We start from the raw sequence: 12,365 nt of genomic DNA, 5'->3' as shown, positions 1-12,365 counted from the left end.
CAATGAAACCAGGAGCTGGTTCTTTGAAAAAAATCGATAAAATTGATAGGCCTTAGCCAGACTTATCACAAAAAAAGAGGAAAAGAGAAAGCATTCAAATAAATGAAATCACAAGTGAGAAAGGAGAAATAACAACCAGCACCACAGAAATATAAACAATTGTAAGAGAATTTTATGAAAAACTATATGCCAATAAATTGTATAACCTAAAAGAAATGGAAAATTTTTAGAAACACAAAAACTACCCGAACTGAAACAGGAGTAAATAGAAAATTTGAACAGACTAATAGCCAGCAAAGAAATTGACTCAATAATCAAAAAATTCTCAAGAAACAAAACTCCAGGACCAGATGGCTTCTCAGGGGAATTTTACAAAACATTTAAAGAAGAGTTGATATCTATTATTCTCAAACTATTCCAAAAACATGGAAATGGAAGGAAAACTTCCAAATTCATTATATGAGGCCAGCATTACCCTGATACCAAACCAGACAAATGGACCACTAAAAAAGAGAACTACAGGCCAGATACCCCTGATGAACAGAGACACAAAAATTCTCTAAAATACTAGCACACCACATTCAATAACACGTTAAAAAAAAATCACTCACCATGATCACGTGGGATTTATTCCTGGATGGCAAGCATGCTTCAGCATTCGCAATTCAATGTGATACATCACATCAATAAGAGAAAAGATAAGAACCATATGATCATTTCAACAGGCACAGAAAACGCATTTGACAAAGTTCAGCACATGTTCAGGTTAAAAACGCTCAACAAAACAGGTTTAGAGGGGACATACCTCAACATAATAAAGGCCAAATGTGAAAAACCCACAGCTAACATCATCCTCAATGGGGAAAAACTGAGAGCTTTTCCACTAAGGTCAGAAAAAAGATAAGGATGTCCATTCTCACCACTTTTATTCAACATAGTACTGGAAGTCCTAGCCATAGCGATCAGAAAACAAAAGGAAATAAAAGGCACCCAAACCAGAAAGGAAGAAGTAAATCAGTATTTGTGGATGACATGATACTATATATAGAAAACCCTAAAAGATCACCAAAAAATTGCTAGATTTGATAAAACGAATTCAGTAAAGTCACAGGATACTAAAACAATCTACAGAAATCTGTTCCTTTCTATGCACCAATAATGAAGCAGCAGAAAGATAAATTAAGAAAACAATCCCATTCACAATTGCACACCAAATGAAAAGATACCTAGGAATAATCCTAACGAAAGAGGTGAAAGACCTATGTTCTGAAAACTATATAAACCTGATGTAAGAAATTGAAATGTTACAAAGAAATGGAAAGGCATTCCATGCTCATGGGTTGAAAGAACAAATTTGTTATGTCTGTACTACCGAAAGCACACTACACACTTAATGCAACCCCTAATAAAATACCAACAGCATTTTCACAGAACTAAAACAAACCATCCTAAAATTTGTATGGAACCACAAAAGACGTCCAATAGCCAAAGCAACCTAGAAAAAGAAAAGCAAAGCTGGAGGCATCACAATTCACCTCAAGTCATACTACAAAGCCGTAGTAATCAAAACAGTATGGTACTGGCACAAAAATAGACACATAGATCAATGGAACAGAATAGAAAACTCAGAAATGAACCCACAACTATATGGTCAATTAATTTTCAACAAAGCAAGAAAGAATATGCAATGGGAAAAAGAGAGTCTCTTCAACAAATGGGGTTGGGGAAAACCGATCATGTAAAATAAAGCAACTGGACCGCTTTCTCACACCACACACAAAAATAAACTCAAAATGGATGAAAGACTTAACTGTGAGACCTGAAACCATAAAAATCCTAGTATAGAACCCAGATGGTAACCTCTTTCATATCGGCTGTAGCAACTTTTTTCTAAATATGTCTCCTGAGGCAAGGGAAACAAAAGCAAAAATAAACTACTGGGACTACATCAAAATAAACCCTTCTGTACAGCTAAGGAAACACTCAACAAAACTAAAAGACAATCTACAGAATGGAAGAAGGTATTTGCGAATGACATCCAATAAAGGGTTAGTATCCAAAATATGTAAAGAACTGATACAACTCAACATCCCAAAATCCAATTAAAAAATGGACATGAACAGACATTTCTCCAAAGAAGACATCCAGATGGCCAACAGACAAATAAAAAGATACTCATCATCACTCACCATCAGGGAAATGCAAATCAAAACTACAATGAGATATCACCTCACACCTGTCAGAATAGCTAAAATCAATAACACAAGAACAACAGCTGTTGACAAGGTCATGGAGAAAAGGAACACTCATGCACTGTTGGTGGGAATGCAAACTGATGCAGTCACTGTGGAAAATAGTATGGAGGTTCCTCAAAAAAGTTAAAAATAAAACTAACTCATGATCTAGCAATTGCACTACTTGGTATTTACCCCCCGAAATTCAAAAACACTAATTCAAAAGCATACATGCACCCCTATGTTTATTGCAGCATTATTTACAACAGCCAAATAATGGAAGCAGCCCAAGTGTCCATCAAAGTGGAGATTAAGGATCGCACTTGTAATGAGCACAGAGCGATGTACGGATGTATTGAATCACTATAGTGTACAACTGAAATCAACATAATGCTGTATGTTAACTATATTGGAATTAAAATAAAAACATTAAAAAAAACTTCTCAGGTGACAATTAATTTTACTTTTACTTAGAGGTACCTTATTTATGAATCTAAAATTAGTCAAATCTAGGCTTTATATTTATATAAATTCATAAATTTCACATATATATTGAATTCCACATGTTAGGATATTTTCTGATATCTTTTCAAAAAAAGACCTTTACAGTTGTGCCAAAGTTCAGTTTTCTAGGTCATTTCTTGATGCTTTAAAAATCATGACAGGTAGGGGCACCTGGGTGGCTCAGTTGGTTAAGCATCTGCCTTCAGCTCAGGTCATGATCTCTGGGTCCTGGGATCGAGCCCCACATCGGGCTCCCTGCTTTGCAGGGAGTCTGCCTCTCCCTCTGCCTGCCGTACCCCCTGCTCATGAGCTTTCATTCTCTCTCTCTCTCTGTCAAATAAATAAATAAAAATCTTTCTAAGAAAATCATGACAGGTAGACATAAAGATGGGCTCTTGAGAATTATTATATATAGATAGTATGATAATATTTCATGGTGAAAACAAACACAGAATTAGAGCAGCAAATCCACATTTGAAATACTGGACTTAATCACAATAAGCTGATACTGATTTTAGGTTCAGAGTATTAGATTAATGTGCTTTGTAAGAATTAAGAGTAAACAGAAGAAAAGATATTGCTATATATTAATGATTTCAGTTCATTGCATTATTTAGAGTAGAATCCACAACACATTTCCTTTAAGTTATTCTCATAATAAATACTTGGGAGGAATGAGTAGATGACTAAAGACATTGATGAGAGACACAGAGCAGACGACTTTGTCCAAGCAAAAATTATTATGTGTTCACAGTATTCAATAATCTCTTATAAAGAGTAATGAAATTGTTTTTCCACAACCTGAATAAAAAAATAAAACATGAAGTTAACTTTGTCATATGTTCCTTTTACTGAAGTTATAAAATCTGTTGAAAATAAATAAATAATTTTGCACTTTTTTCTCTCTGAAATCAGGCCAAATATACAGCTGAAACATAGGTAAATGAGAATTCTCTCACTGGTGTTACAAAGTGCTTTCTCCTTACTGAGGAGGATGAAAATGTTCAGAAGGCACGCTTTGTTGCAGATTCTTCTTTTCTAACAGGCTTTTTACAATTCTAAAAAAATAGATAAAGCAGGGAACTTTGCCAGGATGAAATAAAGTGCCACTTTCATCGACGTTTTTGACCAAAATTCTCTTTCTTTGCTCTTTCCAAGTTCTTTTCAGGAAGAATGCATTCTTTGATGGTAATTCAGGAATGAAATGGACAAAATTATTAAGTTAAAGTTACCATTACTCCTGCATCTCCACTGTGCAATATACCTGACTTCAAAATATTCTAAGACTGTTTCTGATACCATGTTTTATGCTTAATGAAACTATTTTTAAACAAGAGGAAATCTCAAATCTATAAGCAGATTTACTATGTCTTGAGAAATGAAGACTTCACCAATATCGGTATTTAGATTTGTCCATTTATTTGGAGCTCCTGAATAACCCACCAGAGCCAGAATCAGAATGAGTGAATGATAGGTGTGAGATGTACCAGGGAAAGGAAACCTGCATCATGCCTTCACTGCAAGTGAATGCTTTCTCAAGAAGATCCTCTCTAAGAAAGAGTACAAAAGGAAGTGGAGGACCTGAACGTTGATTATTTAAAATTGGTTTGCCTGTGACCACTTGAGCCCCACTGAATGAGCCTACCCTATTGGAAGTCTTTTGTTCTAAAATGCAATTTCATATCACTTTATTGTTTGTCCAGTAAGTGACCTCTCCTTGCTTTCAGGATGAATGCCAACCCTATTAATGTTACCTGTAAGGTGAAGGGGCCTGTGTCTATAACTTCACATCTTAGTCTTGCTCTGAAGCATCAGCCAGACTGAACTTCCTTAGGTTTTTAAAATGCATCAGGATTTCTGATGGATTTAGCACATACTTTCCTGAACCTGGAATATTTTTCTCTTCCCTCTCCTTATTGATCTCAAATTTTAAATGTTAGTTCCTCTCAGAAGCCTTTCTGGACTTTTCACCTTCAGCTCCACTCCACAGTTGGCTGGAGTAGGCATCCCTCCTAGGCACATATGGCTCAATCTCCATAAAACCCCACCCACTTCTCAACTTTATTATAATAATTAAAAACTTACTTCTAGACACAAGGATCTTGTGGGCCATGAGCACTGTTTTATTTACCGCTGTATGACCAACACCTATATCAAATGCCTAGCCTATAATTTAATAGTGGGCATAGTTTTTCAACAGACATGAGAGAATTTACTAATTCAAATAAATCTTGACTTTCAAAGTGGTTACTTTAGCCAACTATCAGTTTATGCTCTTACTCAAAAACCAGTAAAATTTTCTCAACATGAAACATTAACACAAACCAGTTATAATGTTCCTAGATATGCAAGGAAATCTGGGTTCTAGGCTGAACTTTGGTATGAACTCATTTTCCATTGGGCAAGTTGTTTAAGATCTACTTATCCCTCTACTTCAAATTCCTGTAGCTTCTTGCCACTATTTTACTTTAGTGAATTCAGTAGCCAAACTTAGGAATGGGTTATGAACAGAGACTGAAATGCCTCACTTGTATGATAAGATAGTTCAATGGCAACAGAGTTCTCCATCTGTAAATTAATCAGGTATATTATTTCTTTTTCCATCTTTTTGATCATTTGAATTTGAGTCCATGACTGTCTTATCAAAATGATGAAAAAAGTTGATAAATCTGTATCAGTTCTTTATTCTCTAATTGGTTTGGTAAGAAGTTTGGTGTTGAAGAGAAGGTAAACACAAATGAAATTGAAGTTTTTAGATTACTGTGGGTTTCATAAAAATTAGGTTCCATTATTCCCATTTAAAACAAGTCATTATTTATGTCCTATCTTAAGAAACTTGACGAACTTGCCATGGAATACTGTATCTTGGACTTCTCTGATAATTTTCATCAACATGTCATGTAAGTGTATTTCTGTAGGTTTTTTTAAAATGTTCAATAAGTGATTACAGTCATCTTTTAAAACATGTAAGACAAGTAAGAATTAAAAGTACAAAACCTGTTAAAAAGAAAGAGAATAACAGATGTACAGGGATCTGGGATGAGTTAATTTATGAAGCTTAGCAATTAAATAGTGCAAGTTTCCTGGTAGCTAAGATATGATGTGAAATTCACTGGCTAACTCAGTTCTGAGTCTAATAAAAGAACATGTACTGACTTGTTCTTTCCTAGGCAGACTCTTTTTCCATTCCCATCAAGTCATAGACAACATCTAACACAAATATTACCCAAATATCAATATTTTTTTTATGTCTTCTGAGTTATTGGTGCAGCATTATAGAACTTCAGGTGGACAGGAAGTTTGGGTCATAGGACTCGTTATATCCTTATATTTTTTAAAGTGACCTGCAGTAAATATGACCTTTTTGACCTTTCTCATCTATTAAGTCTGATGATAGGTATAGGAGTACCTATTATATTTTCTATTTAAAACATTTAATAATAAAAAATAAATTTTAAACTTGTAACGTGATGAAAAATGCAAACATTGAAGGATCTATTTTTTTATGATCTTTGTATGAATAAAGAGAACACTTGGGAAATTTGCCAGTTCTCAGTGTTTAGATTATAGGGAGATGACAAAAAATGCTTATTAGAAGCACCTACTGACATCCTAGGGCCACTTTATATTTGTGAAATCAAGTTCTGTCTCTAAAAAAGGGGTTTATAATCATGAGGAGGTGTTCTTGACAGAAAATGAAGTATCTCAGGAAGATTTTAGGGCTCTACCCTTCCTTGAAAGAGTTACTGCCTATCTAAAACCTCCTATAAATGGAATGAATGGGGCCCCAGGGGGATAGTGATAAGTGGGAAGGAGTGGGATTATAAAGTCAGGTTAGGCCAGATGTAGGCCTGGAAGGCCTAGGAGTTTGGAAAATCTGTGGAAACCTGTGGAAACTTAGATAATTGAAGGGTTTTCAATAAGCAATTCCATGATGAGTTAGTAAGGGTTGTTAAAAGGCATAATCTAGCTGAGGTGCACAGAATGAACTGGAGAGAAGAAAGTCTGCAGGTCTGAAGTAGTTGGAGTTGGTGGCGGGGGGGTGGGGGCAGCTACAAAAACAGTCCATATGGGAAAGGATATGGGTGTGCACAAAGATGTTGACTGAGGAAAGAACGATCTATGGTATTAGAGAAGGTTACACAACATGATTTAGGTTTAAGGAGTGAAATGCAGAATTGATTCAAACATCACTGAGATGATAAGGATGGACTGAGTTCTGAGAATACTGAAAGATACAAGGATGACAGAAAGTAAGTCTTTTCTAATGTGCTGAGTTTGACGAATCGATACAACATCAACATTATTCGATGGGGAGCTGGAGATGCAAACCTGAAATTTGAGAAATTAGAACTCCAGTAATATTTGGGAACCCTCCACATAAACTGCAACAGTTGCATCTCCAAAAATGGATGGATTCTCTAAGAGAAAGTCCACAGAAAAGACCATGGATCTCAAGATTGTACATAATGGAAAAGTCAAGTATTTTAAAATGGAAGAGGGTAAATCAGAGAGCAGAAAAGGGCAGACTTCATGGGAGAAGTAGGTGAATATAGTTTCAATCTGGTACAGAGAAAAAGGCTTTCAAAAAGAACAGCTCGGGGTGGGGGGAGTGGGCAACAGTGTTGGATACCGTAGAGAGGCAGAAAATGAGGGCTGAGAAGAGGTCCCAATGCATTCAGCTTCCAAATCCATTCACAGAAGCAGCAGTTTTAGTGATTTCCTACTTGTCTCATCTCTTGACAATAAACCTCCTCTTGGCAAATGTGATTCTGTTTTGCATAGTGGAATATGCACATTTCCCACTGAGCTTCTCCATCTCCCCTCCAATAGCCTTTCTGGAACACCAGATGTGTCTAATTGGGTACTTTATGTGTTCCAATATTCTTCTCGAGAACACTCCAAGGAGCAATTCACTCTACTTGACCAGAAAATATAACTATTCATGACCATTTGTATTTCCTGTAAGAAAGCCCATGGATGCCTAAGCTATTTCTGGGACTCACAGACTATGGTACTATTATGGGACATCTAACATTTATTGACCACCAACTGTGTGCATGCATTATCTAGCATTTCCGCAATTATTCCCTTATTTAATACTGACAATAATACTGCAAGTTGGACATTATTAAGAATTATTGTTCCCCAGTTTTTGAGTGGTATCCCAAGATTGTTTTATTCCCCTTGTAGTAGAAGTCAGTATCTCTTTGCCTTTTAAAACTGAAAAAAGAGCCCACTTTTGGTTGAAGGGATCAAATAATTAAAATTAGAAAAGCATTTCAACACTAGAGAATATATGTATCAGGCCATATATCACCTATTCTTCTGGTTTCTTATGAGTAATTATTTGAAATGGAAAATTACAGGGAATTTCATCTGGTAGAGATAAAATCAAACTCTTTACATAAATAAGAAATACCATAATTTCTGAGAGTAAGGAATTTTTTACAAAGTCAATTTATTTGGCCCAAGTACAGTTAAAACTATTAATTTGAAATATGACATGGTGACTTAGCTATCATCTCTTGCATCTGGTTTATCAGAAGTTGAAAGTTCCTTCTTCTTTGTTTTTAACCTTTTAGCTTATCTGAGAAATGTATTATCATTTATACTTAAGCCCAACCTACAAAGTAAAAATAACCTACAAATTTGAGAAGGTGTATTTCACCCTGAAAGTAAACAGGGTATGAAATTTTTCATGGCTGATAATTTTTATAATTGTAATACTATATACTTCCAGTATAATTAGTGAAGACTTGGGTTATTCATATCTTCAGAAAATCCAGTTTATGTTGCCCTCTTAATGATAAATTGAAGAGGCTGTTTTTTTTTTTTTTAAAGATTTATTTATTTATTTGAGAGAGCGAGAATGAGAGAGAGAGTACATGAGAGGGAGGAGGGTCAGAGGGAGAAGCAGACTCCCTGCTGAGCAGGGAGCCCGATGCGGGACTTGATCCAGGGACTCCAGGATCATGACCTGAGCCGAAGGCAGTCGCTTAACCAACTGAGCCACCCAGGCGCCCCTGAAGAGGCTGTCTTTAGCAATATTTCACAGCTGGGTTGTGATTGAAATTTTTTTATTTCTTTCTTTTCCAGCTCAGAGTTTTCCCCCCTTATGACTTCAGCATGTAATAATACATAGTTTGAAGTAGAAATTTGGTGGATGATGCCATACACTTTTTCACCTGCAAGCTCTGAGTTGAAGAACAAATAGAAGAATGAATTGAAGGATGGTTGAATAATGAATCAAGTGTTAACAGGTGGGCAGTAGGGCAAAGGGAGAGTAAGGAGAAAGGTTCAACCAGCAGCCTTTCTCCAGATCATAGTGACTGCAGATATATGGGCCATTTGTCTAGTGGTTGTAGACAGTTTCAAAATTCAGGAACCAGTGAACCAAATCAGATCAAGCAAAGTGTGCTATTCTGGCAGGAAGTAAAGGCCAGGGAGGCTAGTGAGCAGAGAGCTAAAGAACCCAGTCTGAACCTCAAGAAATAAATGTGTAAGCCAAAGAGAATGCTGGAGCATGCCAGACAAAAGTATGGTCAGTAAAGCCTGGAATTGAGGTCAGCTACATAGACAAATTGAAGGTGAGAGCTAATGAATAAGGGAAGCCATGCACAGTAGCTGAAAGGAGTTGAAAGGCTCCCATGTAGGGTCTCAGATCCTAATAGAATGAAAGGAACCTTACAGGATGTCAGAGCCACCATGTATCCCATGAATGGTTTAAGCCTTTTATGAATAATTAAACTGAATTAACCTCAAACACAAATTCAACATATACCAAGCAGCAATTCTTGGCAGACACTATGTGAATCATCAGAAATACAAAAGTGAGACATGTCCCCTGTACAGTCAAACCCACAGTGAAAGAGAAGGGCTTGAAAAATAATAAAAATAAAGCGGTAATATAAAACAGAGATATGAACACAGTGTGTGGAATCATCATTAAAATACTCCAAAAGAGTAAGGGAAGGCTGCCCAGAGAAGGAGCATATGAGCTGGGTAGGAAATAGACTTTGCCAGCCATGAAGGCATGAAGTATGACAGTGCCGGAAGTATTCTAGATGTGGTGAAAATATGTGGGTAGAATGTAAGATCTATGGGAGTTAGAAGGAGAGGGGTGCAGAAGGGTAAGAGGGAGAGGGGTAAGCAAGGGTAAGCAAGCTGAGGCCAGATAGAGGCAAAAGCTGGGGGTCAGCCTTCTCTGCAGGGCAGAGGTTTTCCAAAGGTAGTCCCAGGATCAGTTTCATTAGCATCATGGGTACAGGTTAGAAATACAAATTCTCAGGCCTTGCCCCAGCCCTACAGCATCAGAAACTCTGGGGGGTGGAGGGGATGTGTGGTGGAGGGACACCAGTCTGTGTTTTAACGAGGCTTCTAGGTGATTCTGATGGACAACGAAGTTTTAGAACCACTGTCACAAGGAGAAATGAGACTACAGGGAGGAGTTAAGCGAGGGAGTGACGAGGTCCTTTTTTCTTCTCAGGATGAAAACTAGCCCAAGTATGGAGGATGGACTAGATTAATGGCTGAAGACCATAGCTATTGCAGAATACAGGAAAGAGAAGCTGAAAGCTAAATATCTTTAATGAGAAAATGTGGGTCAGAATTTGATACAGTGGTTAAGAAGATACTTCATGGTCTGCAGCAATTTGGAGTCACTAATTAGGGGAGGACCAAATAACCCTAATGTTGAGTACTACTGTCTATTTTTAAAGTTTCTCAGACCTTTCATTTCAACATTTTTCTGTTTTTGTCGTATTTCTTATATAATTAGACACAAATGGCAGCATTACTTGCATAATTGCGCAGAAGGCAGAAGGAGAGTGCCACAGTACTGCCTAAGGTAGGCTCCCCTAAATCTTTATGGTTTTATAATAAGCCCTGTAAGTCTTTCTGTTATGGACTGAATCATGTTGCCCCCCAAATTATATGTTGAAGCCCTAATCCCCAATGTGACTGCATTTGGAGATAGGGCCTATAAGGAGGTAGTAAAGGTTAAATGAAGTCATAAAGGTGGGGCCTTAATCTGATAGAACTGGTGTCCTTATAAGAAGTGGAAGAAACACCAGAGATCCCTCTCTCTTTCTCTCTCTCTCTTACTTTGTCCCCCTCCCTCTCTGCATGTGCCCAGGGAAGAGGCCACGTGAGAACACAGCAAAGAGGTGTCCCGTCCCTACAAGCCAGGATGAGAGATTTCACCAGTAACCAATTCTGATGACCCCTTGATCTTGGACTTCCAATCTCCAGAACTGTGAGAATATAAATTTCTTTTGTCTAAGCTACCCAGTCTGTGGTATTTTGTTTTGGCAGCCTAAGCTGACTAAGACTCTATCATAGTAGAAAGAGCATGGCCTCTGGAACCAAATTGATGTGGACTTATATCTCAGCTCTACCATTTATTAGCTCTATTTTGTACCTCACTTTCTTCTTTGTAAAATATAGACAAAGAAGATAATATTGCCTCCTCTAGTCATTTATTTATTCAGCAATTATTTATGGAGTCCTTTGTATGCATTAGGTACTCAACAAAAAATTGCTATGTTCTGAGGTTGCAATAGTGATTAAGAAACAGACATGGTCCTTTACTTCCTGGAGCTTATGATATAGAGAGGGACAGTTAATAATGAATGCATTTTACAAATTCATGTTAACTTGTAGTTATAATTCTGGTAATTGTAATCATGATTAGTGCTACCTGCTAAAGAGACATGCCTCACCCAAGGTCATTGCCCTTCCTAGAGCAGCCTTCTACCAATGATTGGTCAATGCAGGAGTATGAAGCTCAGTCCCCTTGCTCCAATTCAGGACAGTTCTGAAGGGTCATCCACCTTCAGAGTTTGGCTAAGTTCTTATTAGGACTACACCACAGTTTATCTCCTCCTTCTACCTAATCCTATTTCCTTCTCTTCTCTTCTAAAAGTCTTGACCACCAGAGCACTCCCTAGCAAACTTCCTGTGTGTTAATCTCCGCCTCAGAATCTGCTTCCCAGGGACCCAAGGTATAATAATATAAATAGTATGGAATAAATATAAACATGCTCTGCAACCAAGGATGGGAAGTCAAGAATCATTCTTTAGTTGAATCTGGGGAGGGAGCTATGGGCTCTTGTAGCCCATCCTCATCTGTCTGCGCACAAACTAGGAGCCAGCAGGCACAAAGCCAGAGTGGATGGGGCAGGTGACACTGCTCAGTGTCCTGACACATACCAATCACAGACATTGTCTTGAGCCTTCAGTCAGTTCAGTGCTCAAGTGTGCTGAGACGTGGCCTGAAATGGGAAGAGATGAAACATCATTTCTATCTTCTCTTTACCTGCCCAGAGCTTAAGAGTTAGTTGCAAAATGAAAAGACATAGTCACAAAAGTAGGCAGGGAGATGGAGAAGACAAAGAGCCTAGAAATAGATTCAAGATCAGAAAAAAACTGAAAAGGAAAAAGTAGGTTATTTGGTAAATACTTTTGGGAAAACAGTGTTAGAAGAATTGGTTAGTTCTTTGGAGAGAAGGATAGATTTTCATTTCCCACCATAAGAAAATAAAATAAAGAGGAAGAAAAGAAAATAGTTATAAAATAGTTATTTATTTATTTATTTATTTATTTATTTATTTATTTATTTATTTA

The sequence above is a fragment of the Mirounga leonina genome, unplaced genomic scaffold (assembly GCF_011800145.1).
Source record: "Mirounga leonina isolate KUSES-001 unplaced genomic scaffold, KU_Mleo_1.0 Mir_115, whole genome shotgun sequence".
NCBI classification, from domain to species: domain Eukaryota; kingdom Metazoa; phylum Chordata; class Mammalia; order Carnivora; family Phocidae; genus Mirounga; species Mirounga leonina.
Note: the sequence above shows the minus strand (reverse complement) of the source record.